The sequence below is a fragment of the Schistocerca nitens genome, chromosome 7 (assembly GCF_023898315.1).
Source record: "Schistocerca nitens isolate TAMUIC-IGC-003100 chromosome 7, iqSchNite1.1, whole genome shotgun sequence".
In the NCBI taxonomy this organism is placed as follows: domain Eukaryota; kingdom Metazoa; phylum Arthropoda; class Insecta; order Orthoptera; family Acrididae; genus Schistocerca; species Schistocerca nitens.
The window spans coordinates 504,378,401-504,405,418 of record NC_064620.1 but is presented as its reverse complement, the minus strand read 5'-3'; the positions used below and the strand labels follow the sequence as shown (position 1 = coordinate 504,405,418).

Here is a 27,018-nt window from a genome sequence, read left to right as displayed (position 1 = left end):
TCCTCATTGTCCTTATGTGCGGCATATCTTGAAGATTAATGTAATAGTACCCAACTACTAATCGGGGCGTCTGTATCCGTTGCTTTCGAGCGACAATGGAAATCGTAGAAATTTTCTGTGGAGCAACATTTAATAATGAAGCGTTTTAAATTATCAAAAGCGATGAGCGGTAGCAGGCGCTTTCGATACAGAACGGGTCGCCACGGCCGCTGCCTGTAGCCAGCAAATGGATCCCGGAGCTTTGCCGCATACGGCGACCAGAGGGAACAGTCTGCAAGAAATATGCCGCAAAATTGTTACTAGATAAAATTTTGCTATCGGTGTGTCAGAAAGTGAAATAGATTGAATCTGCGCTACCATTACGTTCACGTCTTCAGCATTCAGAGAGAAGAGGCCATAAAAATTTTGTGCGTTAGCTGGTCTCGATCCACAGACATTGTAGACAGACACAACGGATGCTACCGCTAGACCACTTTTTTTTCTTCCCCCTGCAACATTTTTTTTTTTAGGGCCTCCCATCTCCCCTTCTAGCCCTTCCATTCGCTCTCCTTCATGCGCCTTCTTCGGCGAGCTTCAATGCCCCACTTTTTTTTGTTTTGTTTTGTTTTGTTTTTAATGGGTTATGAAACTGAATTGCATCTTGAAGACAATGTTAGAAAATTGTAAATTGTAATCCGAATTGATTACGGTGAAAATAACTCTCTCTATAATACTATTGACTGCATTAACGGAACGCAAAATATTCTTCCATTAGAATTTAATTTCCTATCTTACTTTTTATTTTTGCTTCTCTCTCACTTTTGTTTAAACTTCTTCAGTGATGCACGTCTTTTGCATGAGAATAGTTTTTCCTTACTATTCTTGTGCTGTGGCATGGCTCCTGTTACTTCTTGGGAAAACATGCTTTTTCGGGGTTCTGTTGAGGCCTTTACGGCTACCGTATCGGTCCCGGGGCACACGAAGTCCCCACCGTACTTCACCCTCAACAGCAATCCCCTACTTTGGCAGTCTATCTTGTTCGGTCGATTTCATATTATTTAGGTATTATTAACCGATGCCTTGTTTCTGAAACAAAATTTGCATCATATTTCCGAACTTCTTTTTATGATCTTTGTTCCGGTATATTTTGAAGTATTCGTCTTTCATATATTCTCGATATTCTTGTAGATTATCATTGCCTTTGTTGTTAACAACATAATTGACAAAATTTTCGAATAGCCACAAGATGTCATTTTTTTTGTGGTGGAAAGGGAATTTCTTCTGGGAAGAGTATACCGTTTAATGTGATTTCTCTTCCATCGGTCCGTTTGAGAAAAGCGACTTGCAATACAATGTCATTCCAAATATTCTTGTATCCATTACAGATGAAGCGATGCTTTAAGGAGTCCAAATTGTGACATTTTTGGCACACATTGGTTGCTTGTAGTCCTATTGAATACAGTTTTTCCATTGGTTCCAATAATGTTGTTGACAACTCTGTACCATGACGCTTGCGCTTCCGTAGTCAGTGTTTTCTTATTTATATTAGTCCATATTTTTTCCCAGTTTTTGTTGGGATACTTCAGCTCCATTTTATTTTGGTTTTCGCGTGATCTTAACTTCTCTACTATATATTTACTTGTCCTCTTATTTTTGTCTGTTAAAATGCATGTCAAGTAGCTTAATTCTACATAAAAATCCTTAATATGCTTCAGGTTGTAATTTATGTTGTGAACATCTACTGGCGACTGCATGATTCCGGGTTTGAGAAGGTCAAATAGAGCGGCAGTTATGCTGTTCGGCTGTGTCTCTCTATAAGTTTTAGCGTTCTTTTAATGAAGAGGGCAGTGTTTTTCCTCCGAAGGTCTGTTAGCCCTATGCCTCCGTTTTCGGGTCTCGATGTAGTCGTTCCTACTGCTACTCTAAAAATATGGCCTTTCCATTCGTATCGACAGATTGTGCTCGTTATAGATTTCACTATGTCTGGAGGTGTTGGTAAAATCTGAGCGACATATGCAGCTTTCGAAAGAACTGCACAGTTTATTAGTTTAATTCTTTGCTTGATATTTAAGTCTCTCGTTTCATGCAGTATTAAGCTGCCTCTGATTTTTCCTAACACCTGTTTCCAATTAGCAGCCGTTGTTCTTAATGGGCAACTGGTGGTGGTGGTGGTGGTGGTGGTGGTGGTTGTTGGGATGTTTAAGGGGGACTAAACAGCTAAGGTCATCAGTCCCCCATTCCAAAAACAGGCGAGACATAGTCACCAAGCAGGTAAAACCCCAAGGGGAAGGAGACTCCCCCCAGGCACTAAAAGAACACAAATGCAGCAACGAACACTACAGACAAGAAGAGTACAGACAAACACCAGACAGAAAGAAACAGAAGAAAAGAAGATGGCCGGAAACTGGCTGACTGACCGCGAGACAAAAAAAAGGGAAAGAGGCAACCAGCAGACTATACACCAAAACAGCAACAAATTTGGAGAGACGCGAGGACAAAAGACACAGAATGGGAAAGGTGCAGGACCTCCCTAAATAGAACCATAAAAAGGACTACCACGAATAAAATTTAAAACATTGTCAGCCATGGAGGCATCGTCGCATAAAATCAAAGGCAAAGTGCCCGGGAGATTAAAAGACTGCCGGAGGGTGCGCAGTCGGGGACACTCCAATAAAATGTGGGCGACCGTCAGCCGGGACCCACACCGACACAGGGGGGGATCCTCCTGACGAAAAAGATGGCCGTGCGTCAGGTAGGTATGGCCGATGCGCAGCCGACACAGGACTACGGAGTCCCTGCGAGAAGCCCGCAGGGAGGAACGCCACACATCGGTCGTCTCCTTGACAGCCTGCAGTTTATTCGGGGCTGTCATGCCACGCCACTCAGCAGCCCACATCCCAAGCACCTTCCGGCGCAACACCAGCTGCTGGTCGCGAGCCGTAAGGCCGACCTCCAAAGCTGGAGCGTCGATCGCCCCTTTGGCCAGCCTGTCAACACGTTCGTTCCCCGGGATGCCAACGTGACCTGGCGTCCAAACAAAAACCACCGAACGACCAGAGCGGGTAATGGTGGAAACAGACTCCCAAATAGAGGACACCAGAGGAGAGGAGGGATAGCAGCGGTCGATGGCCTGGAGGCTGCTCAGGGAGTCACTGCAGATGACGATGGATGGACCTGAGCAGAAACGCATATGCTCAAGAGCGCGCAATATGGCCACCAGCTCTGCAGTAAAAACACTACAGCCAGCTGGCAAAGAGTGCTGTTCAACATGGGCATCGTGAACAAAAGCGTAGGCAGTGCGACCATCAACCAGGGAACCATCAGTGTAGACACTTTTTTTTTTTCACTAGCTGCTTATATTTTATGACCCACCGTCTAATTTCTTATGGTGGGTCGTATATTGCCACTTAGCCGCTGTGACTGGGTCCGGGGTCCGCAGTGACTGAAAGTAACACCACACCGGCTCCCGTCCCCACTCACACCGTTGCCCGTGTCCCGCCACGTGGAGGCGGGCTCTGTTTAGATCCATTTGATTTTTTTTTGTTTTTTTGTGCAGCATTAGAAAAACTTATAACTAATACAAAATCAAGTAAGTGTAGACAGTCGCACAGCCCGGAAATGAGGCGAGGAGCGCAAGAAAACGGCGACGGAGGGCCACAGGCGGAACCGAGTCCTTGGGTCCCTGTGCCAAGTCCAGACGGACGGCCGGCCGGGGCAAACACCAGGGAGGCGTAGGTGCATGGACCCGGAAGGAAGGCAGAAGAGGGAATGACCCCAGTTCGGACAGCAGGGACTGGACGCGGACAGCTATGGAAAGCCCAGGTTGGTTGGTTGGTTGGTTGAGGGATGAAAGGGACCAAACTGCAGAGGGCATCGGTCCCTTTTTCCAAAATACTAAAAATACCCACAGAGAATAAAATATGTTCAACAGAATAGGAGACAGACGGCACAGAACAAAAGAAACGTAGACAAGGACCAGACAAAACAAAATAAAAGCACATGGAGTGCGACGGTGGTTGGCCGACCATAGGGAAAAAAAAGGAAAAGACAACCACCGAAAACACATTAAAAACCGAGTTTAAAACCGTAGGCCAAAGGCCAGAATCAACACAAAACAATCAAATAAAACAGAAACACTCAGATTATATGATAAAAACCCCATGCCCGAATAAAACGTAAAACTAAGTCATCCATAGCAGAGTCATCTGTTAAAAGGGCAGGGAGCGAGTCAGGCAGTGGAAACGACTGCCTGAGCACAACTAAAAGCGGACAGTCTAATAAAATGTGGACCACTGTCAAAATGGAGCCGCAGCGACATAAAGGTGGGCCCTCACGTCGCAATAGGTGGCCGTGCGTCATCCATGTGTGCCCAATGCGCAGCCGGCACAGGACAACAGACTCCTTACGAGAGATCCACAAGGAGGACCGCCACACATCGGTCGTCTTCTTAACAGCCCGCAGCTTATTCGGGGATGTCAGGCCACGCCACTCATCAGCCCACATCCCAAGCACCTTACGGCGCAACACCAACTGCTGATCGCGAGCTGGGAGGCCGATTTCCAAAGCTGGGGCGTCGATCGCCCCTTTGGCCAGCCTGTCAACACGTTCGTTTCCCGGGATGCCAACGTGACCTGGCGTCCAAATAAAGACCACCGAACGACCAGAGCGGGTAATGGCGAAAACAGACTCCTGAATAGAGGACACCAGAGGAGAAGAGGCATAGCAGCGGTCGATGGCCTGGAGGCTGCTCAGGGAGTCACTGCAGATTACGATGGACGTACCTGAGCAGGAACGCATATGCTCAAGAGCGCGCAATATGGCCACCAGCTCTGCAGTAAAAATACTGCAGCCAGCCGGCAAGGAGCGCTGTTCAACATGGGCAGCATGAGCAAAAGCGTAGGCAGTGCGACCATCAACCAGGGAACCATCAGTGTAGACAGGCTCACAGCCCGGAAATGAGGCGAGGAGCGCAAGAAAACGGCGACGGAGGGCCACAGGCGGACCCGAGTCCTTGGGTCCCTGTGCCAAGTCCAGACGGACGGACGGCTGGGGCAAACACCAGGGAGGCGTAGGTGCACGGACCCGGAAGGGAGGCAAAAGAGGGAATGACCCCAGTTCGGACAGCAGGGACTGGATGCGGACAGCTATGGAAAGCCCAGACCGAGGTCGCCGTTCGGGCAGATGGAGGACTGTGACAGGGAAAAGCAGGCGACGATTGGGATGGCCCGGCGAGCAATGAATGTGGACAGCATAGTCGGCGAGCAGGCGATGGCGGCGAATCCGCAGCGGGGGAACCCCAGCCTCCACCAGTAGACTACCCACGGGGCTCGTACGAAATGCGCCAGTTGCAAGCCGAACCCCACAGTGATGTATGGGGTCTAACAACTTCAACACTGAGGGTGATGCAGACCCATAGGCCAGGCTCCCATAATCAAGCCTGGACTGCACAAGGGCTCTGTACAGTCACAACAGCGTGCAGCGATCCGCACCCCAAGATGTGTGGCTGAGGCAGCGGAGGGCGTTGAGGTGCCGCCAGCACTTTTGCTTCAGCTGAGTAATATGAGGAACCCATGTGAGCCGGGCATCAAACACGAGTCCTAAGAAGCGGCAAGTGTCCACCACTTCAAGCAGGTGGCCGTCGAGGTAAAGTTCAGGATGAGGGGGAACCGTCCGACGCCTGCAGAAGTGCATAACTCCAGTCTTGGCTGCAGAGAACTGAAAACCGTGAGTCAGAGCCCATGATGCTGCCTTGCGAACAGCTACTTGCAGCCTGCGTTCGGCGACTCCCGTAGTCGTGGAGCTAAATGAGATGCAGAAGTCGTCGGCATACAAAGAAGGAGACACCGACGATCCCACGGCTGCAGCCAGACCATTAATGGCCACTAGAAATAAGGAGACGCTCAACACCGAGCTCCAACACGCTCAACACCGAGCTCCTGTGTATAAGATGAACTAGAGGCGGCACCGACTTGCACCCGGAAAGAGCGGCGCAATAAAAAGGTTTGAAGAAAAGCCGGGAGCCGACCACGAAGACCCCACTCATGCAACGTAGCAAGGATGTGATGCCTCCATGTGGTGTCATACGCCTTCCGCAGATCGAAGAATACAGCAACGAGATGCTGACGTCGAGCAAAGGCCGTACGGATAGCAGATTCCTGCCGCACCAAATTGTCTGCTGCAGACCGGTCCCGACGGAAGCCACCCTGGGATGGAGCGAGGAGACCGCGCGACTCAAGGACCCAACACAAACGCCGCCCCACCATACGTTCAAGCAATTTGCACAAAACGTTGGTGAGAGTAATGGGACGATAGATGTCCACCGCCAGTGGGTCCGCACCGGGCTTCAAGATGGGGACAATAACACCCTCTCGCCATTGCGACGGGAACACGCCCTCGCTCCAAATGCGGTTAAAGATGGTGAGGATGTGTCTCTGGCAGTCCCTGGAGAGATGCTTCAGCATCTGTGCGTGGATGCAGTCCGGACCTGGTGCTGTATCAGGGCAATCGGCGAGGGCAGCGAGGAATTCCCTCTCGCTGAAAGGAGCATTGTATTTTTCAGAACGATGCGTGTGGAACGATAACGGCGTCTGCTCGGCTCGCTCCTTGAGAGAGCGAAAGGCGGGGGGATAAGTTGCAGTCGCAGAGCTCTTAGCAAAGTGCGCAGCAAGGTATTCAGCAATGGCGGCAGCGTCCGTGCAGACAGCGCCGTCCAAGGAGATCCCAGGGACACCCATAGGGGTCTGGTGTCCATAAATCCGCCATATTCGGGACCACACGAGCGAGGGGGAGACACGGGAGCCCAAGGATGAGACATACCGCTCCCAGCACTCCTGCTTACGCCGTGTAATAAGACGACGGGCGAAAGCACGGAGCCGCTTAAAGGCGATGAGGGTCTCGAGAGACGGGTGCCGCCTATGACGCTGGAGGGCCCGCCTACGGTCGCGAATAGCCTCAGCAATCTCCGGCGACCACCAGGGTACAGCCTGCCTCCGAGGGAGTCCAGAAGAACGGGGGATGGCAGCTTCAGCCGCCGAAATGATTGACGTGGTTAAGACACGGACCACCTCGTCAATGTCACCCTGTGGGGGAGACTCGATGGTCGCAGCGGAAGGAAAAGCCGGCCAGTCAGCCCTGTGGAGAGCCCAGCGGGGCAGGCGCCCAGAAGAATGACACTGGGGCAGTAACAAATAGATGGGAAAATGGTCACTACCACACAGGTCAGGATGCACTCTCCAGTGGAGGGATGGGACAAGTCCGGGGCTGCAAAGAGAGAGATCGATGGCCGAGAACAAGCCATGGGCCACACTGAAATGCGTGGGAGCACCAGTGTTCAAGAGGCTAAGGTCGAGCTGAGCCAACAAATGCTCCACGGCACGACCGCGGTCATCGGAGACAGTCCCACCCCATAGAGGGTTGTGGGCATTGAAATCGCCCAGCAACAAGAAGGGTGGCGGCAGTTGGGCTATCAGAGCAGCCAGGACATGCTGTGCGACAGCACCATCCGGTGGAAGGTAAATACTGCAGACGGTAACAGCCTGTGGCGTCCACACCCGAACAGCGACAGCCTCTAAAGCTGTTTGTAGAGGTACAAACTCGCTGTGAAGAGAGTTAAGGACATAGATGCAGACGCCACCAGACACCCTTTCATAAGCTGCCCGGTTCTTAAAATAACCCCGATAGCCACGGAGGGCGGGGGTTCGCATTGCTGGAAACCAAGTTTCCTGCAGAGCAATGCAAAGGAAAGGATGAAGGCTGATAAGTTGGCGGAGCTCAGCTAGATGGTGGAAGAAACCGCTGCAGTTCCACTGGACGATGGTATTGGCCATGGATGGGAAAGGCGTGAAGGGACTGGGGAGGCAGATTACGCCTCCGGGGCCCCTGCTGCTACTGAGTCACCACCTGCACAACAGCCATCTATTGCGTCCGAGGGACTGGCGAGATCCATGTCTTCAGCGGACGCCAGAATCTCCACCTCATCTTCGGACGCAGAGGGAGAAGGTTGTGGTGGGACAGGTGCCACCGCAATTTCAGGATGCTTGGGAGCCTTTTTCTTCGACTTCTTTGCGCGCTGTGCCTTAGGTGGGTCTGGCTGGGAGGGCCTCACTGGGTCAGTCTCAGGGACTGAAGACGACCGTGACGCCCTACGACCAGCGACCGGTGGTTGTTTGACAAACTTGCGGGTGTCCGCTTTGGCACTGGGCAAAGCCTGGGAGGAGAGGGCCCCAAGGGACCCCTTCCGGGGGAGAGGAGCCGAAGAAGGCTCACGCTTCTCCGGCTGTGAAGGGGGAACAGATGTCCCCGGTGGTTGGGGTGGTGTTGCTCCTGAAGTAGATGGAGCAGGAGCAACAGGGAGTGAAGTGCCCCCCCCCACAACCAAGGGGGCCGGTGAATTCTGGCAGAGCTGAGATCGAACTGGTGTTGCAGCAGCGGCATAGGTAGACGTCATGGGTACAGGATGTAGCCGCTCATATTTCCGTCTTGCCTCGGTGTAGGTCAGGCGGTCCAGGGTCTTATATTCCATTATCTTCCTTTCCTTCTGGAAGATCCGTCACTCCGGTGAGCAGGGGGAATGGTGTTCTCCACAGTTAACACAGATGGGAGGCGGAGCACATGGAGTATCAGGATGCGAAGGACGTCCACAATCCCGACACGTGATGCTGGAAGTACAGCGAGATGACATGTGCCAGAGCTTCCAGCATTTAAAACACCGCATCGGAGGAGGGATATATGGCTTCACATCACAACGGTAAACCATCACCTTAACCTTTTCGGGTAAGACATCACCCTCGAAGGCCAAGATGAAGGCACCGGTGGCTACCTGATTATCCCTTGGACCCCGATGGATGCGCCGGACGAAGTGAACACCTCGTCGTTTGAGGTTGGCGCGTAATTCATCGTCGGACTGCAGAAGAAGATCCCTGTGGAATATAATACCCTGGACCATGTTGAGACTCTTTGCGGCGTGATGCTAACTGAAACATCCCCCAACTTGTCACAATTGAGCAACCTCCGTGACTGGGCAGAGGATGCCGTTTTGATGAGCACAGAACCAGAGCGCATCTTGGACAAGCCCTCCACCTCCCCGAACTTGTCCTCTAAATGCTCCACAAACAACTGGGGCTTGGTTGACATAAACGATTCCCCATCAACTCACGTGCACACAAGGAACCGGGGTGAATATTCTCCACCGCCTTCTTTTGCCATACGTTTCTCCCATGGAGTGGCCAGGGAGGGAAATGATCGTGGTTCGTATTTCCTGCCGTTGAGGTTAGACCTCGATCGCTTAGAGACTGCTGGTGGAGGCCCATCAGCGAGAGCTGATGTACTACGCTTCATTGCGGGTCATCCGCCCTGATGCCACCTACTCCGACCAAGGGCCCTCCCCACGGGCGCCACCCAGCCGCAGCAATAGCCACCTGGCAGGATGGCCATTGCCGGGAGTCCCGATGCCCCAGGGAGATGGGCATCTACTCCTTAGCATACGGGGGGAGTGAACGGCGCAGGCATCAGTAGAGTGATCCCTGTGTTGTCAGGGGGCTACAACCAAGAGGGTACATGGCGGCCCCACCACAACGGACTGGCTACCGTGCTGGATCTTAGGTGCAAAATGTCCAAGGTCGTTGTCGCAGTTAAAAACAACACCGCAGAGTGCAGGGTGGTAATCGCCCAAGAGATGGAAAACGAGCGGGACACCATTGCAACGACGAAAATGCCGGCTAAAGGTCTCAATGCACGACGGATACAGTGCACCATGTAAGGCGCCCTTCCCCAATTGGCTCGCTCTTCGGAATAATTTAGAAAGATGGAGGTCAAACCCGAGAGGGGACCATTACATAAGGCCGAAACATTGCAGACTTCTTTTAGTCGCCTCTTACGACAGGCAGGAATACCGCGGGCCTATTCTTATCCCCGAACCCGCAGGGGGGAATGGGCAACTGTAAAAAGTTATGCCCAAAGCAGTGTGACGATCCACCCTGTTTGCCCACGGTAGCTGCACATTGTCAAAACCCTGTAAATTTAAAAAGGAACTTTTCGTTTCATTTATCCTCGCACTAGTGGCCGTGCTATAAAGCAATAACTTGTCTGTTAGCTGGGCACAGTCATCATCGCTCCTTACTAGAACTCCCACATCGTCAGCGTATGCATTTGTAACCGTCTTCAGCCCAGCTATTGTCATGCCTTCTAAGGTTGTGTTCAAAAGCCGTAAAACGGGTTCCAGAGAAACCACATAAAACAACATGGACAGGGGACTTCCCTGAGGAACTCCACTAGATATCAATACTTCATTAGTATATTGTCCATTGATCGAGATTTTGGTTCGTATGCCTCTGACGATGTTCATTAAAACCGATAAGTTGCCATCATTGAAACCTATGTGTTTCAAGATCCTGAACAGATATCCGTAGTTGACTTTGTCAAACGCTTTAGCAAAATCAATGAAGGCGATGCCTCCATTCGCTAACGATGATGAGAAAATAGAAATGATGTCTCGATATTCACATACAGTCTTAAAAATGGTACGTCGAGGGAGACACGTCTGGTGGCATCCAATAACTTTTTCTAAAATCAGTATCATTCGTTCTTTAATTACACGTGCAACTACCTTGTAATCTGAGTTCATTAGACTGATCGGCCTCATTTTAGTAGTATCTTTCGTGTCCGTACTCCTTCCCTTTGGAAATGGTACAGTTACACTTTCCTTGAAAGCAGCAGGAATTTCCTCTCCCCTCAAAACGTCTTTAACTACTTCCGTGAATTGGAAACCTATTAGGTGCCAAAAGGTCCTATAAAACTCCACAGGCAGGCCGTCTGGGCCTGGAGACTTACGTGAAGGTGAAGATTTGAGTATATCAAAAACCTCGTCATTCGTAATTTCTAACGTTAAATCTCTGTTCTCCTCCTCTGTAACAACTGCCTCTATTCCGGAGTTCTGTAAAAACTCTTGTACTGAGTTGTCGTCAGTAGCATTTCCAGAATATAATTGCTGAAAAAATCTATGTGCTTCAGTTAAGATATCCCTTTGTTCTGTCAGGACTCTGTTATCTTCCGTTCTGAGGCTGGCAATAAAATTTCTTCTTCTGTTTTTTGTGTGTTGTATCAAGTGGTAGATGGAGGTGTTTTCTGCCTCCACCGTCGTCCTAGTGTGTGATTTGACTTGTAATACCTCTAAATGTACCCTCTTGATACTTATCATTTTGGCTTTAACGTTTTTAATATTGATAAAGACGTCTTGAGACATTGGTTGATCGTAAAGGTCTCTTAAGCAAGAGTAGTAAAACTCCATTGTGTGTCTTGACCACATTGCCCTTTCTTTGGCGTAAGATATCAGCGCTGCTCTTATCTTTTTCTTAGCGGCCATAGTCCACCATTCAATAGTTGTTCTATATTTAGTACGCATCCTTACAACAGACTGCCAAGTTTCTTGCATCTTTAAAGCTAGAGCGTTTTCAGAGAGGGTATTGATATTTAATTTCCATAGTGGGCGAGCCCAATATGTCTTTTGCGTGGTTAATTTGATGCTGCACCTCAATCCGAGGTGGTCAGAGAAGGCAGACTGGTATCACCTCGATACTACAGACTTTAGTGTCTAAATTGGGGGTGACATATACTCTGTCGATTCTGCTCTGTGTAGCACCAGTGATATATGTGAAGCGAACCAGCGTCGGATATTTTATTTCCCACGCGTCAAACCACTTCATGTTGGTGACCAACGCCTGCAGTTCTTGCGAGAAGTTAAAATTTGGTCACTGATCCTTTTTATTTAAAACGCAATTAAAATCTCCACCAATGACAATTTCTGCAGGGTTGTCTTGGTGTAGAAATAAAATGTCACTTTTAAAAAAGGCTGCCCTCTCTCGTCTCGCATTGTTGCCTGAAGGTGCGTATAGGTTTATAAAAGTGGTGTTAAAAATTTTGCAGCTAATTCCTCTCCCCGACTCTAAAAGGCACACGTTTGTCATCTCGATCCCTTCTTTAGCAAGGATGGCTGTTCCACACGCGTTTTCTGGAGCCACATTCAACACCTCTTTGTACCCCGAAACATACAATTCTTTGACATTAACTTCCTGTAGGACGGCGATATCTGTATCTGACTGATACAGAAAGTCCTTCAGTGCAGCTACCTTTGCTTGACTCTGAATTTTGTTTATGTTTAAGGTGGTCACGTTATATGTATGTTCCACTGTGAGACGCTACGAGACAGTAAACAGAGGGCACGGTATTGGAGCCGCGTACAATAACTTCGGGTTAGATATATATAGTGTTATTTTATTTTACTTTTATTCCATTGACGGTTTTCCTTCTTTTTTCTTTTTTTTTCTTTCTTCTTAGAGTTCGCTGTGACAATTTTTAATAAAAAAATTCTTCCTCAAAAACCCCTTCCGCCCCCATTGCATCGGTCTGATCCTCCTTTTCGTCCGCCCAGTTAAATCGTGGCCCGGTGATGTTGTGTCCATGTCCTTGTCCAAGTCTGGTTTCATTGTCCATATCTGATGTCGTATTGTCATGCAAGGGTTCATATGTTCCGTGTGGCGTGTCAGCCCGTTCTTGTCCCTTGTTCCGATCCGAAGACTCGCCGACCGCTTCCTTTTGTATATCTTCGTCCTTCTTTTCGGTCTCCTGTATCTTCCTCAGCCGCTCTCTTAAAGGAGGGGCCAAATTCTCTGCAGCTTGATGTGCTCTGCGTCCCTTTTTATTTTTTGATGATTTCGGTGAAATCGTCGGTGAAACCTTTGGTGAACCTTCTGGCGACTCCATGGAAGGTCGAGGAGAAGTCACCTGTCCCGCCTTCGTGGCGGAAGATTTTTGAGCTCCATTAATTTCGGAGTCGGCCGTTGCTGCTGTTTCTACTACACGTGAGACGGGTGGTGTCATTGGTTCGTCTTGTTGTGCCCGTCCTTTTCCTTTGACGTTTCCTGAACCTGTCTGTGGTGTCCTGTCATCTGTGTGGTTGTCAGTTTTCTGTTGTATCACTTCCTCTTTATGTCCATCCACTGTAGTTCCCTCTGGGATGTTGGCCCTTTCGTGTGTAACTACCGCTTCGTACTCTGCCATGTCTACATCAGGTATCATTGATGAAGCTTGTCGCTCGTTGGAACAGTTGTCAGACTCAGAGGGCAAGCGCGGTGCGTCCTCAGTGACGTCATTACTGGCCAGATTCTGATTGTCATCGTTAGTCAACTCCGCGGTGCTTCCCGTTTCCGCGCGCGCGTCGGAAGGTCCCGTCTGCTCGGCCATATTCTGTTGATAGGGGGCCCGGCTAGCTGCCGCGGCAGCGTACGTCACTTGCATGCTAACAACTTGTCCTGGGACAGCCGCCTCGTTAGTCGATAACTGAGGAACACGCCTTCTACTGCACTCACTTCTGACGTGCCCTGTGGCGTTACATAACGCACAAGTCCGTGGCTGCCCATCATAAATTATGAGAGCGCGATGGCCACAAATATTCAAGTAAGATGGGATATGTCGTAAGAGCTCAATCTTAATCTGTCTAACTCAATTCAAAACCGGAAACATGTATTGCTCCGACCATTTTTCTGCAATATTAGATATAACCCTACCATAGGGCTGAAGAGCAGCACTGATTGCTCCGGCAGGGACCTCGAACGGCAGTTCGAAAACTCTCACTGTTCGAATGCCTAGCCCAGCATGGGAAACAAGAACGTCACAAACGGTTCCGTCTGCATGATTAAATTTCATTTTGCCACCACACTTGTCAACTATCGAGGAGCATAAGTCAGAGGAAATCAATTTCAAAAAGACAGAATTGGAAACAAAAGAAAGATGAACGCCAATAATTTCGTCTCCTGTGATCTTAACTGTTTGTGAAAGCCACCTTTTGATCTCAAAAGCCTTTGGTCTTTTACAGGTCCAATCAAAAGTGAATCTAACCGTATCTCTTCTTTCACAGTTAATTTCATTCATTTTGTCATTTTAAGTCACTGAAAGATGCAAAGTAAACAAAGCGCTCTACTGACCTTCGTAACAGCCACACAGCCGCTGTTTACGACAGCCCTCCTAGCGCTGCCGCCTCACGTCCGTCCGGCTCGGCGGCCGAGCAGCGAATGCTATACCACGAGCGTATATATGCTATCTTTTGACTAACATAGGACAAGACTTCCTCCAGGAAGTGCCGCAGTCTACTGTGTTGCCAGATTGTGCAGATAGCCGGACTTAGAGAATTAGCGAGTTGACCAGTTTATTTGGTTGGTTGGTTTGGGGGATGAAAGGGACCAGACTGCTACGGTCATCGGTCCCTTTTTCCAAAGACAAAGAACACCCACAGAGAATAAAAACGAGGAACAGAACAGATCACAGACGATACAGGACAAGAGAAACTGAGACAAAGACAAGACGAACTAAAACCACACAGAGTGTGACGGTCGTTGGCCGACCATAGAAATAAAAAAAGGAAAAGCCAACCACTTAGAAACACATTAAAAAAATAAGTTTAAAATCATAGGCCAAAGGCCAGAATCAACACAAAACAATAAAATAAAACAGAAACACTCAGATTAAATGATAAAATCCCCCTGCCCGAATAAAACGTAAAACTAAGTCAGCCATAGTGGAGTCATCTGTTAAAAGGGCAGGGAGCGTATCAGGCAGCGCAAATGTCTGCCGGACCACAGCTAAAAGGGGGCAGGCCATCAAAATGTGGGCCACTGTCAAAGCCGCCCCATGACCAGTTTATTTGTCCCACGTCGCGATCGGCGCGGACTTAGCCTCTGCAGCGGCCGGCCGCCGGTCGAGTTTTATGTCAAAGAGTGTACATGACACTTATTCGACCCCTGGTGACGTACGCAGCCCCTGTCTCGGGATACGCTGCGCCCATACGCCTGCGCCGTCTGCAGCTCGTACAGAACAAAGTACTCAAAATCATAAGCAACGCTCCGCGCTACACACGCATCGCAGACCTTCACCGGGAATATCGGCTAGATACCATCTTGCAGGTATTCCAAAAACTCTCCACACGACTGTACAATAACACGAGACACTCGCGCAACCCGTTTATCCTTTCTCTGGGTGACTACGACCACAACCATAGATGTAAGCATAACAGACCAAAGACACTATTGGCAAGGAACTAAACATCTATGGTCCATAGTACGCTAACACGACAGTACTGGCGAGCCCCTGCAACACAGCTACTACTAGTAACCCGAGATGCTCGACCCGCCGAAAAACAGGCAACCGCATGGAAACCGTACTGTACACAGCACGCAAACCAGCCACACACACCCCCTACACTGTCTGTGAGCCGATCTATGACCGATCGCCCACTAATGTATAACGACCTTGAACTGTTGCAGGGACGCAGCAACTGCAGCAAGCCCCGCGACGAGCTCCAGCAACGACAAAGGTAATGATGCACGATACCTCGCACTAACATAACCACACCTTGCATGCACTGTCGCAGATAGCAATCCGCTACTGCCCTTACTACCGGTCCTACTGTTGCAGAGGTTTTTTTTTTTTTTCCTTGGCGCTCGCCTTGGCACTTTTTTTTCCTCTGCCCTTACAACCGCTACCCTTCGATCGCTTTCGTCCACCTTCTATCTCCTGATGGACCATGTTAATGAGTAATCTTACCCAGACGCATGGATAACATCACAGCCCGCATCCTGTGACTCCTGATTAAAAAAAAACTCACATGTTATACGGAGGTGACAGTAGAACTTTTGGTTTGGTTACCACGTTGGTGTGGGCGTGGAGGGGCCCCGTCCTTTTGTTTAAAAAAAAAAAACACCGTGCCACACACTGTTACCTCTGATCTATTATGAAGTGTCAAGTGTGTGGACGATTGTGATGGGTGCTTGTAGAACGTGTAGCGTCAGGTCTGCAGCACCACAAGCATACTCACAAGGGAACCTCCCCATCGCACCCCCCTCAGATTTAGTTATAAGTTGGCACAGGGGATAGGCCTTGAAAAACTGAACACAGATCAATCGAGAAAACAGGAAGAAGTTGTGTGGAAATATGAAAAAAATAAGCAAAATATACACACTGAGTAGTCCTTGCGCAAGATAGGCAACATTAAGGATAGCGTGAGCTCTGGAGCGCCGTGGTCACGTGGTTAGCGTGAGCAGCTGCGCAACGAGAGGTCCTTGGTTCAAGTCTTCCCCCGAGTGAAAAGTTTAATTTTTTATTTTCAGACAATTATTATCTGTCCGTCCGTCCGATGTGAGGTAACTGCGCCGTAGTATGGGGACGCTACACCTAAACAAACATCGCAACACACGACGTCAGTCGACTACAGCGCACGGACGAGACAGTATTCCTGCTAACGACTGTGAAACTGTTGCATTCATTTGTTGCAGTTTATGTGACAAACTCTTATGTTTTCATGACTTTTTTGGGAGTGATTATCACATCCACAAGAATACATACGTCGGGCAAGGTAGAAGAATCTTTTTACCCATTCGCCAAGTTTACAAGTTAGGTGGGTCGACAACATATTCCTGTCATGTGGCGCACATGCCGTCACCAGTGTCGTATAGAATATATCAGACGTGTTTTCCTGTGGAGGAATCAAAAAAAAAAAAAATGGTTCAAATGGCTCTGAGCACTATGGGACTCAACTGCTGAGGTCATTAGTCCCCTAGAACTTAGAACTAGTTAAACCTAACTAACCTAAGGACATCACATACATCCATGCCCGAGGCAGGATTCGAACCTGCGACCGTAGCGGTCTTGCGGTTCCAGACTGCAGCGCCTTTAACCGCACGGCCACTTCGGCCGGCGTGGAGGAATCGGTTGACCTATGACCTTGCGATCAAATGTTTTCGGTTCCCATTGGAGAGGCACGTCCTTTCGTCCACTAATCGCACGGTTTTGGGATGCGGTCGCAAAACACAGAAATTAAAGTTATTACAGTGAACAGAGACGTCAATGAACGAACGGACAGATCATAACTTTACGAAAATAAAGAAAGTAAACTTTTCACTTGAGGGAGGACTTGAACCAAGGACCTCTCGCTCCGCAGCTGCTCACGCTAGCCACGAGACAACAGCGCTCCTGAGCTTACAGTTTCCTTGATGTTGGCTATCTTGCACATCAACTACTCAGTTTGTATATTTTGCTTATTTTTTTCATATTTCCACACAACTTCTTCCTGTTTTCTCGATTGATCTGTGTTCAGTTTTTCAAGGCCTATCCCCTGTGCCAGCTTATAACTAAATCTGAGTGGTGTGCGATGGGGAGGTTCCCTTGTCAGAAGTCGGGTGCGAGGTATTGACCTAGTAGCACAGCTCACCTTCAGCCCTACTCTGCTCTTGAACGATTGGAGCACGCGAATTCCGAGCCAATCGCAAATTTCCTGGCTTTAACTGTGATCGAACCATGGTCCTCTATGAAGCAGTGGGAAACGAATCCTGCGCAAAACGCTGGGCATGCTCCGCCCACAGTTTCCTCACAGCGGCGGCAGCGCCAACTGGCACACGACCTGCCGGCCCCGAGGACGCTCGCCCTACTTCCGTCGTGCTTACGTCATCCACCTACCATTAGTCGCAGTGCTCTCGCGTTCGGATAGGGCCGAGGTCGGCAACCTGCGGCTCGCGAGCCACATGCGGCTCTTTGGATGTGAAGCTGCGGCTCTTTAGTTCCATACGCATATTTTATAAGAAAAAAATTTAATCGTTCTGAATCGATTAACGAGGATTAGGCACCATTTCTGTCCCTCACAATCAGCGCATTGTTTTCTCTTTCCACCGCACCCCTCCTCCGTGACACTCGTCACTGTCGCACCGCGATAAGCACGTTCTGAGTTCTGACGTGTCCGTCCATGCCAGTCGGCGATCACCGCACACGGGAGGCGACCACAGATTGAGACAAACAGTGTTTCGTGTCTGAATTATTCACTTTAAAAATTCAGTTATTTATTCTATCAAGGTAAGTATTTTTAATTGGGAAGTATCGATCTAAAATGTTTTTTGATACATTACATTTTAAAGCCCAACTTTTCGTATGCATTTACGTAGGTATACGTTGACATAGTAAGTAATTGCAAAACTTCTCATCTGCTGTTTTGGATACCTGAATAATGATTTTAAAAATTCCTTATCGCAGGTTCACCGCAAGCATGGGACCGTAAAAAAAAAATAAATAAAAAAATAAAAAGAGAGAGAGAGAGAAAAAACTGAAGAAGAGCATCGAGAATTCAATCGGGACTGGATGGAGTCTTTCGCTTTCATATGCAACTCAGATGGCCTTCCGACTTGTCTCATTTGCCACGAAAAACTCGCACACAATAAGAAATCAAATTTAGAGAGACACTTCATTACAAAACATACACAGTTTGCTAGTAAGTATCCAGCCGGCGAAGAACGAAAAAAAGCTGTCGACGAGCTCCAGAAACAAGTACAGCAATCAAGTTCCATGTTAAGTAACTTGGCGCAATCTACAAGTAATGTTAATCTGGCAAGGTTCGTGGTATCACTAGACATTGCAAAAAAAGGAAAACCATTCACAGATGGCGAGAATGTCAAAGATTGCTTCGTACGTGCATCTGAAGAACTATTTCGTGATTTCAAAAACCAGAAATCTTGCAAAAAATCAAAGATGTGCCGCTATCCGCTAAAACAGTACACGATAGAATAAGTAAAATGTCTTCAAATGTAACACATTTGCATGTGGAAAACATTCAACTGGCTTCTGCCTTATCGCTTGCTATCGATGAGTCTTGCGATATAAAAGACGCGGCACAAGTTGCCCTTTTTGTGAGGTGTATGTCTTCCCAAGGTCCGAAAGAAGTACTTCTAGGATTGCTACCGCTCTTGGGACAAACTAGAGGGGAAGACATAGTGAGCGCCGTGCAGAAATGCCTCGACGATAATAAGATTGATTCAAATAAAATCATTTCAATAGCAACTGATGGAGCCAGAAGTATGGCAGAAAAAAATAAAGGGACAACAACGATTATTCAGTGCAAAATAAACCACCAAATTCTTACGTTTCACTGCATAATACACCAAGAAGCGCTTTGTGTGCAAACATGGTTCAAATGGCTCTGAGCACTATGGGACTCAACTGCTGAGGTCATTAGTCCCCTAGAACTTAGAGCTAGTTAAACCTAACTAACCTAAGGACATCACAAACATCCATGCCCGAGGCAGGATTCGAACCTGCGACCGTAGCGGTCTTGCGGTTCCAGACTGCAGCGCCTTTAACCGCACGGCCACTTCGGCCGGCTGTGCAAACATTTCCGGCCGAAATAGTTGTCATGAATTTGGTAATCAAGACTGTTAACAGCATCTTATCAAAAGCACTCTACCATCGTCAGTTTAAAGAATTCTTAAACGAAATGGAGACTCAGTATTCCGACCTCCTCCTTCACAATAAAGTGCGATAGCTTTCCAAGGGTAAGGTGTTGAAACGTTTTGCTTTGTGCTTGAATGCAGTAAATACATTCCTCAATGAAAAAGACATTAATCACCCTGAATTAGAGAACACCGAATGGCTGCAAAAATTTTACTTTATGGTGGATATGACGGCGAAATTAAATGAGCTGAATCTAAAACTGCAAGGAAAGGGAAACCGAGCCTATATTTATGTAGAAGAACTGGTTTGTTTCGAAGAAAAATTAATTGTTTTTGCAGGAGATATTCAGAGAGGTAAATTACTTAATTTTCAATTTCTAAAGCAATATCGCGATAAAACCAGTGCACCTGTTGACTCGAGTTACTTCAGCACAGTTATTAAAAAAATGAAAGATGAATTTGCTGTCAGATTTCAACAATTCAAAGCCAACAAATCCACTCTAGCAATCATAGTAAATCCTCTCAACACAAATAGTAACGAAATCCACATTGAGCCATTTGGAGTTGATAGTGGATCTCTAGAAATGCAATTGATCGATTTAAAAAGTAAAGCTTTGTGGAGTGGAAAATTCACAGAGTTCAAAAGCAAATAGGAAGAGTTAAAGTCCAGAAATGTATGTACGTAACGCAACAAAAGTGGACAGCTTCAAAATAAATGCCGCGAGTTGAGGCAGTTTTATTCGACGCGTGGAATAGTCTTCCAGATTGCTACAGTGAGCTGAAGAAGTTGGCATTTGGAGTGCTGACTATCTTCGGATCGACATATTCGTGCGAGCAAGCGTTCTCTTGCACGAATACAATTAAAAGTAAAGTAAGGAGCCAACTAACGAATGAAAATTTAGAGTCGTGTTTGATACTTAAAACAAGTTATGAGCCAAATTTATCCAAACTTTCTAAAACCATGCAAAGCCAACGCTCCCATTGAACCATTGAATTTGTTCGCTCGAATGTATGTTATCTTTTTTTTCATTTTTAAGTACATGTCACAGTGTTTACTAAAGTTCAAATTTTCTACTAAAATAACCATGCAAAGCCATCGCTCCCACTGAATTTGTTTGATCAATTGTTTGTTATTGAAGTACAAGTTAGTGTTGTAAGTGAATGTTTAATTGGTTTAATATTTATTTGAATAATAAGTGATTACGTAATAATACCATATATATATATATATATATATATATATATATAATCATTTGTTGTATATGAATAAATATATATTTTTCTTATGAATGAATAGATTCGTTTTTTTCGTCAAAAAACTTTATTAATGCAAGTACTATTTATTGTTGGCAAGAAAACTTTTTGTGGCTCTTTAAAAACTTTGAAATTTTATAAATTGTAGTTTCTGACTCGTCAGACTCAAAAGGTTGCCGACCCTGGGGAAGGGGAAGCGTCGCCAGTGACGAGAGCAGCCAGCCAGGAGGAGAATCGTAGTCCACCCAAGAGAAGTCATGAACAATGGATCGTCACATAACGCACCCGTTTAGTGAACAGTACGGCTACAAGCTACTGAAGTTTAACAATATCAATATTATAACGTACATGCAATCCCATAGTCAGGGAATGACTATAGGGTAGCAGCTGCAGGAATCTTGCATCAACATTCTGGTCGTGGTTCTAGTAGAAGTGGTTTGGCATTGCTTACCTCTGACCTGTTACGAAGTATGAAGTGTGCATCTGTATTTTGTGAATGACTGTGATGGGTGCTTGTAGACTGTAGTCAGGTCTGTATTGTTATGAACGAAGGTAAGGGAGAGGGTGAAACGCGATACCAGCACACTGAGTTCTCCTTCCAAATAGCACCAAGGGAGCCGCCGAGCTTAACGTACCCATTCGCGACAGACGATCATCATCAAACGTGTCTCTTGATCTCACTTCATGCAAAGATGTTTGGAATTTAATCCAGGACGTCGGCGCAAAGCCTGGTGGGCAGGAACTTCAGGCCACCACCTCTTTCCCGTTTGCTGGTCGAACACTGGCAGCGAGAAGATCGTACACCTCCAGGATTCGAGCCTGCGTGCGTCTGAGTCGAGCGCCACAGTACAGGCGTGCGTAAGCGATTTCGGCTACGGAGGCGGATTATTGATATGATACGCCTTGCAATACACGAGTGTGTGTGTGTGTGTGTGTGTGTGTGTGTGTGTGGTTTGGGAACTTATGGGTGCAGTACGTGAAACAATAACAGGCTGTTCGAAGACGCACTTACTGTAGTGCGAAAGTCCCATTTCTAAAGAGAATGTTGCTTCCCTTCTTGAAAGCACAACACAGAAAATTGTGGTGTCAACGTTAGACACCACGCTAGCTAGAGTTTGCGATAATCGATAGCGGTCGAGCACTTGCAACCTCTCTGGACTCGCTGACGCTTGCAACGCCGCCGTATGGCACGGACAGGGACTTGAAGATAGCACCGGCCGAATCAGCTACAGGTCGTGAGCGAAGCCCGATTAGAATAGCCTTCGGCTCGCTAGGTCCGCAGCCTCTATTTCGCGCATGTATTACGCACTTAATACCAGAATTGTGTTATCTTGCTTGTTGTATAGTCCAGTTAATGTCTGTTAATGAATCATTTGTATTCAAGAAAGGCCGCTCGGGATTAGCCGAGCGGTCTTGGGCGCTGGAGTCATGGACTGTGCGGCTGGTCCCGGTGGAGGTTCGAGTGCTCCCTCGGGCATGGGTGTGTGTGTTTGTCCTTAGGATAATAATAATAATTATTATTATTTATTTATTGTTTCATGGGACCACATTAAGGAGAAATCTCCATGGTCATGGAACGAGTCAATACATGAAATTATAACACGATATTAGCAACAGATAAAATGAAATATAGAAAAAAAACATATTCAGGTGACAAGTCATAAGTTTAAATGAAGACAATCAACAATGTAACACTGGAATTTGCTTAATTTTTTAGCTCTTCCAGGAGCTCCTCGACAGAATAGAAGGAGCGAGCCATTAGGAAACTCTTCAGTTTAGACTTAAAAGTGTTTGGGCTACTGCTAAGATTTTTGAGTTCTTGTGGTAGCTTATTGAAAATGGATGCAGCAGAATACTGCACTCCTTTCTGCACAAGAGTCAAGGAAGTGCATTCCACATGCAGATTTGGTTTCTGTCCAGTATTAACTGAGTGAAAGCTGCTAACTCTTGGGAATAAGCTAATATTGCTAACAACAAACGACATTAAAGAAAATATATACTGTGAGGGCAATGTCAAAATTCCCAGACTATTGAATAGGGGTCGACAAGAGGTTTTCGAACTTACACCACACATAGCTCGAACAGCCCGTTTTTGAGCCAAAAATGCCCTTTTTGAATCAGAAGAATTACCCCAAAAAATAATACCATATGACATAAGCGTATGAAAATATGCGAAGTAGACTACCTTTCGTGTTGAAATGTCACTTATTTCAGTTACTGTTCTAATAGTAAATAAAGCAGCATTTAGTTTCTGAACAAGATCCTGAACATGGGCTTTCCACAACAGCTTACTATCTATCCGAACGCCTAGGAACTTGAACTGTTCCGTCTCGCTTATAATATGCCCATTCTGTCTGATCAAAATATCGGTTCTTGTTGAATTGTGAGTAAGACACTGTAAAAACTGAGTCTTACTGTGATTTAGCATCAAATTATTTTCCACAAGCCACGAACTTATGTCTTAACTACATTATTTGATAATGTTTCAATATTACACACAAGATCCTTCACTACCAAGCTGGTGTCATCAGCAAACAGAAATATTTTTGAATCACCTGTAATACTAGAAGGCATATCATTTATATAAATAAGAAACAGCAGTGTCCCCAGTACCGACCCTTGGGGAACGCTCCACTTAACAGTGCCCCATTGGGACTGAACATCACTACCACTCTCAATATTGCGGAGAATTACCTTCTGCTTTCTGTCCTTAAAGTAAGAGGCGAACCAATTGTAAGCTACTCCCCTTACTCCATAATGGTCCAACTTCTGCAGCAATATTTTGTGGTCAACACAGTCAAAAGCCTTCGTTAAGTCAAAGAAAACACCTAACGTTCGCAACCTTTTATTTAATCCGTCCAAAACCTCAAAGCGAAAAGAGAATATAGCATTTTCAGTTGTTAAGCCATTTCTAAAACCAAACTGTACATTTGACATCAAATTATGTGAATTTAAATGCTCCAGTAACCTTGTATATACAACCCTCTCGATAACCTTAGCAAACACCGATGGCATAGAAATAGGTCTATAATTGTCAACATTATCCCTGTCTCCCTTTTTATAAAGTGGCTTCACTACCGAGTACTTTAATCGGTCAGGAAACCGACTACTCCTAAAGGAAAAGTTACAGATATGGCTAAGTACTGGGCTAACATACATAGAACAATACTTCAGTATTCTGCTAGATACCCCGTGATATCCATGAGCGTTCTTGGTCTTTAGTGATTTAATTATTAAATTTAATTATTAAATTTAGGTTAAGTAGTGTGTAAGCTTAGGGACTGATGACCTTAGCAGTTAAGTCCCATAAGATTTCACACACATTTGAACATTTTTGTATTCAAGAAAGATAGTTGTTATTGATTATGTTCCTGGAGCGCAATAGCAGGACAAAGTTAAGTAAAAGTAATTTACTAAAGCATTTCAGTACTAATTGTTATAGAATGTTCTACATTCCTACAACCACCCCACTCGTACTAGCCTCTATCATCCCACTGCAATTCCCAGGGGCACCTGCATTTGTGTGAGGTCATGACATGCTGTCATCGACATTCACATCACAAATGTCGCGAGAAACCTGTCGTGTAAGTATTAGTACGAATCCTCATATAACTTCTGATAGTCTCATTGACTATCTTCCATTCTCTCCAATACAACACGCGGACACAGCTACCAAATACTGGGCCGATGCGAAAGTTTGTAGCGTTTCTCTATAATTTTAATAAACACGACAGATACACATGACAGAGACTTTAGTCATCAATAATATGTTCTCCGTCACTGTTTAGAACAGTCTGCCAACCTGGAGTAGCTTTTCGATTCTGCGGCTGTAGAAATCATTTGGTTACGAGATGAAAAAACTCGTCGAGCCATGTTCGGAGCGCATTTTCATCAGGAATGGAAGTTCTTGAAGGTTTTTCAATAGAGAGCGGAAAAGATGGAAATGTGAGGGCGCAAGATTAGGTGAAATAAGTGGATGCAGAATGACTTGCGAACCCAATTCCTGTACAGCGTTTTCTGTCAGTCTAGCAGAACGTGGGCTGTCGTTATCGTGGAGTAGCATCACTTCACGCTGTCTTCCTGGTCGTTGTTCTCGGATAGCTTGCATACTTTGCCTACTTTCATTCCATAATGTCATATGGTATAATATTCTGGGGTAACTCTTCAAGTCAAACAAAAGTTTTCAGAGTTCAAAAGCGTGTGGAGTAAATTCACTGACGTCCTGTAGAAACCTCTTCAATGAACTGGGTATACTAACTACTGCCTCTCCGTGTATTTACTCCTTAATGAAATTTGTCCTAAATAATATATCTCTTTTTCCAGCAAACAGCTCAGTTCATACATACAATACCAGGAACAAAAATGATCTGCACAAGGACTTAAAAGCACTTACTTTAGTGCAAAAAGGGGTCCACTTCTCAGGAACACTCATCTTCAAAAATTTGCCAGCAAACGAAAAAAATTTAGTTATAAATAAAGATCAGTTTAAAAGGAGCCTGAAATACTTACTAGTGACCAACTCCTTCTACTCCATTGCCGATTTTTTTAAAAAGAAACAAATGATGTATATAATCATACTGTTAGTATTGTTATTTCAGCTTAGAAAAAAAAAATTGACATGTTCCACATCCACGAGGATCTCCTCAGCACGGATCTATGCAACGAAAAACTAATCTAATCTAATCTAATCTCAAAGCGTCTGCAAGACATCTCTGTTGTTGACAATACAAGTCAGCAGTGGTGGTTACACCTCGCGGAAGCAATTCGTTTTGCTCTACAGCGTCGCTGTTCCACCAGAGGCAAAATGTCATCTTTTGTGGACGTGCGTAGGTCTTTGTACGGAGAGTTGCTGCTTTGTTTGTGCTCGACCATTCATTTGTTTTCCTTGTGTTGGCATAAAGACACCATCTCTAGTCATCAGTAACGATACAGGATAGGAATGGTCGAAGTTGTTCACGAGCCAATTGGCAACTGATGACAAGCTAGCAGAGATCCACATATGTCCACCCAATGATTTTTGTGATTTTTGCTTAGAGCATGCCGTGGCCAAACACCCGACTTTTGAACCTTTCCCATTGCATGCAAATGTCGCACAATGATGCGGTAATCACAGTTAATCAAATTTGGCAGTCTCGAGTACACTGACGTGGATCGTTTGTGTATTAATGCGTTTCAACGATCTTTACCAAACTCCGAAGGCTCCCACTGACATAAAGACTCACAAATGTCAAAATGATACTCCTTAAAACGAAAAAACCATTTTCTTGTGGTGTCCTGTCCATTGTGTTATCCCCACACACGGTGCAAACGGTTCTGGCTGCCTCAGCTGCTGCCACCCCTCTACTGAACTCAAATGGAAGAATATGTCGGAAATGCTCCGATTTCTGCAATTGGTACTCCATTTTCTTGCTGCCATAGCTCTACTTACTCGAATATCTCTAAATGACAATATGTAAAATCAAATAGCAGCACAGAAACACAAATAAAAAATCACAATCGGTAAATAAACCCACGTGTTGTTGTTGTGGTCTTCAGTCCAGAGACTGGTTTGATGCAGCTCTCCATGCTACTCTATCCTGAGCAAGCTTCTTCATCTCCCAGTACCTACTGCAACCTACATCCTTCTGAATCTGTTTATTGTATTCATCTCTTGGTCTCCCTCTACGATTTTTACCCTCTACGCTGCCCTCCAATACTAAATTGGTGATCCCTTGATGTCTCAGAACATGTCCTACCAACCGATCCCTTCTTCTAGTCAAGTTGTGCCACAAATTTCTCTTCTCTCCAATTCTATTCAATACCTCCTCATTTGTTATGTGATCTACCCATCTAACCTTCAGCATTCGTCTGTAGCACCACATTTCGAAAGCTTCTATTCTCATATTGTCTAAACTATTTATCGTTCACGTTTCACTTCTATACATGGCTACACTCCATACAAATACTTTCAGAAACGACTTCCTGACACTTAAATCTAAACTCGATGTTAACAGACTTCTCTTCTTCAGAAGCGCTTTCTTTGCCATTGCCAGTCTACATTTTACATCCTCTCTACTTCGACCATCATCAGTTATTTTGTTCCCCAAATAGCAAAACTCATTTACTACTTTAAGCGTCTCATTTCCTAATCTAATTCCCTCAGCATCAATCGATTTAATTCGACTACGTTCCATTATCCTCGTTTTCAAGACACTGTCCATTCCGTCCAGCTGCTCTTCTAGGTCCTTTGCTGACTCTGACAGAATTGCAATGTCATCGGCGAACCTCAAAGCTTTTATTTCTTCTCCATGGATTTTAATTCTTACTCCGAATTTTTCTTTTGTTTCCTTTACCGCTTGCTCAATGTACAGATTGAATAACATCGGGGATAGGCTACAACCCTGTCTCACTCCCTTCCAAACCACTGCTTCCGTTTCATGCCCCTCGACTCTTATAACTGCTATCTGGTTTCTGTAAATAGCCTGTCGCTCCCTGTATTTGACCCTTGTCACTTGCAGAATTTGAAAGAGAGTATTCCAGTCAACATTGT

General features: G+C 46.1%; 1 protein-coding gene across 2 annotated transcripts in view; it reads right to left on the bottom strand.

Moving 5' to 3' along the window:
- LOC126195159 (uncharacterized transmembrane protein DDB_G0289901-like) overlaps positions 1–27,018 on the bottom strand; it is a 114,008-nt gene that overhangs the window by 70,050 nt on the left and 16,940 nt on the right. The window contains exon 1 of one of the 2 annotated variants that reach the window (XM_049933667.1): positions 13,956–14,036. The exons of the other annotated variant lie outside the window; for it this stretch is intronic. The gene's annotated coding sequence lies outside the window, so the exon portion shown is untranslated. Of the gene's footprint in view, positions 1–13,955; positions 14,037–27,018 lie in introns of those variants that run through there. 2 annotated transcript variants of the gene reach the window in all.